The following is a 4,824-nucleotide window of genomic DNA, read 5'->3' as shown; positions in this document are numbered from 1 at the left end:
GCGCTAATTCCAGGAATATATCTGCAGAAAATATTTACTGCGTCGTATATATTCAGTATGAGAACATGGGTAATGGGTAAAATATTATTATAAAATCTGGTAATTAATCATATATTAATTAATATCGATTAATTATCAGGAGGCCAGCACATCTAAAGAATCAAAGAGATTCAGAAATAGTATCTGCAATCTCAGGGGATTAAGGTACATATACATATATGTAGAGAGAGGGAACGGATGATGGATGGAAACGACACGGGTGCGTTATATGTGTGTACACGCACACACACATTCTCACAAACACATATATAGATGCATAGATGTACACATAGATACTAATATATATATTTCACTATGGCATTGCGGTAGAACTCAATATTCGTATGTTTCTCTTTTTAAGGTCAACTCTACAGATTATCTATAGAAATTACTGCAAGTAATGATTTGTTACGACGTTTCGTATTCGAGTACGCCTAATGTAAACGACAATAACACCGAAGATGTAAAATGGTTAATTGCTATATATGTCACATTTCAGGAGTTCCTGTTTCTTCATCAGCACCCATCCAACCCATTAAATATCCACGAACTCATTACTCAAATAAGCGGTGTAACAATAGTGGATATACCAATTTTACATACTAAACATTCCTGGCAGCTGGTACGTAAATATTGATGATATGAAGAAGCACTGCATTTCGTTATGCAGCCATAATATACTTGAAAGTATATTAAACGTTCAATAAGTCAATTACTGTGTCCTACTGTGTTAGCATTGCTATTAATCACTTATTAAGGATTTCTCTGCAGATTTTCCATTGAAATTATAGTCAGAATTGACTTAATAGAATGACTCATACAAAAAGACACGAGTAATAAATAAAAGAAAACAGATCAAACTAATTAATGGACTACACAGAGGCATGTACACACTTAAAAAATGTCTTAGAAAAAAGACAGAAAATAACGTAAGAGAAATGGCTAAACATATAATAGATGAGCCTTAAAATGATAATAAAAATAAAAAGGATTCAACTACACACGGTATTACATATTTCAACAAAGATATTACATACAAGGTATTACATATTTCAAAAAAGTAAAACCAGATATAGAAACATGAACAAAAAACCCAAAGATGAGCATCTTCCACCTGAACAACGGAATAACCAAGCAGATTTCCAGCATCAACATGAATAAAACACCGATCACATCTCTTACCAATAATAATAAATGTACATGAGAACAGATTTACCAGAATTAACATTGAGAAAAATCCATCAGAAATATATAAATTAACGAAATGGAAACTAATGGGTTCTAATATCTTCTCACAACACACAAAGTAATAATCATGACAAATTATAATATCAATAAAAGAGAAAAAAAGTCCTAAAAATAAAAGGAAAAGCTTAAGCAAATCATCTTTGTACAGTCATGTAAAACACGCTAAGGAAGAGTGATCGCCTCTATCACGATAAACCGGTATCTGAAAAAGAAAAAAAAATACTAAAACATGTTACAAAGATATCGGAAAACACAATAATAGATTAGATGACATGCAAACAACTTATACTTAAATATAGAACGAAAATCATTAAACACAGTTAATAATACTATGGATGAAAAAAGGGATTAGGATATGGAATAAAATTTCAAGTATTGCTAATATAACTAACTAGGAATCTACCAACGTGAGAAATACTGCAAGAGAACTGAAAATGTCAAGTAATTGATAGTTTCTGACTGAAATGCAATCATGAACCAGTTACAAAGACATTCATCAAATTAGTTAATAGACCAGATTCCATGCCAGATTGATAACCAGAGGAAAGACAATACTGATTCCAACAAACGAGAGCACCAGAAGCACTCAGAATTGCATATTGATAAATTAATAATCTGTTTGTCTGAATATATACCATAAACTTACGTCGATACTCTGTAAAAGACGGTCTTTTCTTCAGGAAATGAATGACACCTTGTCAGAGCTGAAATTGGGGAGAGATGTTTGTTTATAAGGAAATAACTAAACAAACCAGGAAATTAACAAAGAGGAAAGAAATATGGTATCCATTGATTACTGAAAAGCATCTAATCACATACTACACTCGAATATTGCAGTATATTCCTGACTACACAATGAATTTGACTTAAGTATTAAGAAACTGTATCAATCATGTCTTGTCAAAGAGGAAAGCAACTATATACTGCAAGGTAAAGAAAGCTTAAAAATTTAGATGTATAAAAGATGAATCTTTTACACATGTTTTATACCTATAAAAGATGAATCCTTCAGGCTGACTCCTTATCTCTTCTATAATTTTGCTTAACCTTGCATTTTCTGGATGATAGAATCAGTAGTTATAAATACTGTTAAACGATTATAAAATATCTTCTCTGTAATGGTGATTTAAAAGTATTTATAAGAGACAACAACCAACTGGAGATCGTATTGAAATTGTGCGTGGAATGAGTCACAATATCAAAGTAGAAATAGGATTACACTAATGTGCCAAAAAGTACAAACTGATAAAACCGGAAAATATTAAATTACATTCAGACATTGAAATATGAATAATTAAGAATAGACGAGAGTGATAAAATGCGTCACGCAGAGAAATAAAAGAGAACAATTAATAAAGAATCTTTCAGAAGAGTTAGAGTAATATTGAAAAAGAAATTAATTTAATGCCAGAGATGAGATAAGAGGAATAAATATGCCATCCACTCGAGTTATAATCTACAGCTTCAGCATATTAAATTGTCAGTTAAGTGAAGTGAAGTGTTTAGAAATGGGACGGCATTCTGGAGCCACTATCTTGAATCCGATACAGGCAAGATAAGTTTACTTGCAGGAAGCCTTTAATATCAATATAGTATTTTATACAGAAACAACAATGAGTTTTAAAATTTCTTTGAAGAAAGCAAAAGAACAGTCACTCTTGTGAGTGGTTATAAAGGAAATATAGGGACTTATATATAATGACATTGTAAAAAAGAAAAACTGGGAGCTAATTGCATCACAGGAAAAATACAGAGAAGCGGTTAGAAATATATAGAAAATACGATGGAAAAAGAGCACCAAAATACCTTAAATTTAAAACAATGAGAAAAGATTCGGTGGCCAATATTTTGCAATTCACGACAAAATGGTGGAAATAAACCTGATTGAAATCTAAAAATGTCTTAAATACTTTCGAAAAAAAATTAGAAAAGGATGTTTGATTTTAGTTGCATATAGGCAATGACGATTCACTGAAAACTTTAAAATGAAAATCGCAGAAGGATAGATTATGGAATCAGCATAAAGAAAGAATTGATTACATCACTTCTGACAGCAGAATGTTCGTGAAATCAAAAATTATGCTCATACATGGCTGGGTAGGCAGCTACCACCATTTCATAATATATCAATTCTTTTACACGAAAAGTGTAAATAAGTGCTTTAAACATGTAACCAACTCGGTATGGGACAATATTATAAATATAATAACTTGTCACAAACCGCTTCATACTGATAAGGAGAACAAAGACGATGTTGAAAATGTATGTATTCTGATGCATACCCCAATCTCTCTGACTAAAATGTTATACCAAAAGAGGACGGAGGATTATCACTGGTACGGATCGTGAAGCAGAAATAAAGAAAGGATGTATGGTATGCGAGTAAAAATGATACCTATGATAATTAGAGAAAAATACATGAATGAGTAAACAAAATACAAGGGATTACAATTATACATCATTAAAGTGTAGTGCTCGTAGACGCTGCAATAATCCAGCTTATTACGAATTCAGCAGTACAACTTACTGCGTACTCTAGCTAAACAAGACATCACCGCATATAAGGCATAACTGCTACCTATTAGTATGATACAACTTTCACAAAAGAATATTCTACGTGACTACCACTATGTACAATAACACAACCTACATAACAAACGTTCTACACAAAATATTTAATACGCTCCACACAACACAAAGCATATTCTGCAGCACACATTCGCCAACTATTACTTCGAAACAACCTTCAAAGCACATTTCATACGATCGCCGTTTATTATATCAAAGCCGAAAGTATTTTATCTTCGTGTTATAGTAATCGATGCTCAATTGAATCCCGTTACTATAGCACAAACTACAAAACACATACTCTGCTTAACCACTACACAATAGCATTACATAACTCACACAACGCAAAAGCATGAACGCCATAAAACACTTCACACAATACATTCTACACAATCCGTAGACACGAATTGCACAATCAGTATTCTACAAAGTTACCTCCCATCTCTAAATCACATGCAATAGTTCACACATCACATACAAATTCAATCACTACAATACGATACATTCTACACAACAAATATACGAATCACTAAAGTAATGTGAGAAGCAGCAGAAAGAAAAAGCAAAACAAAACAAGGTAATGACAACTCACACTTCAAATCTTCAAATTAGAATGCTGCAAATACATCTGAACTACGGAGTTGGTGACGCAGCAGAAGCTCCAATGAAACCACGCTGAGATAATAATAGAGATGATACAGTTCTTCATAGTATGTTGCAATATGATGTTAAGACACACATTGTCTTTCAAAGGACAATCGTTGTTTGATTTTCATTTGAAAACGATATTAAAATACACGAACTAGGGAAGTATTAGAAGAGTAACTTTCAAATTAATTTAGTTATACTTGTGAGGTAGCTAAGAAATTACTTCTGAACGCCTTCACACACACACACACACACACACACACACACACACACACACACACACACACACACACACACACACACACACACACACACACACAC

The 4,824-nt window shown here is 32.5% G+C and overlaps 1 long non-coding RNA gene across 1 annotated transcript in view; it reads right to left on the bottom strand.

Annotated features, from left to right (window-relative positions):
- Window positions 1-1,338: 1,338 nt before the first annotated feature.
- The window catches only part of LOC106881000 (uncharacterized), an 11,727-nt gene continuing 8,241 nt past the window's right edge, over window positions 1,339-4,824 (bottom strand). Inside the window, exons 2-3 of the long non-coding RNA XR_001410802.2 lie at window positions 4,448-4,530; window positions 1,339-1,489 (exon numbers count right to left, since the gene is read on the bottom strand). This is a non-coding gene — a long non-coding RNA (uncharacterized LOC106881000). The remainder of the gene's footprint in view (window positions 1,490-4,447; window positions 4,531-4,824) is intronic.

Source organism: Octopus bimaculoides, chromosome 2, assembly GCF_001194135.2.
Source record: "Octopus bimaculoides isolate UCB-OBI-ISO-001 chromosome 2, ASM119413v2, whole genome shotgun sequence".
NCBI classification, from domain to species: domain Eukaryota; kingdom Metazoa; phylum Mollusca; class Cephalopoda; order Octopoda; family Octopodidae; genus Octopus; species Octopus bimaculoides.
The sequence above is the reverse complement of the archived record's forward strand: the minus strand, read 5'-3'. Positions and strand labels throughout refer to the sequence as shown.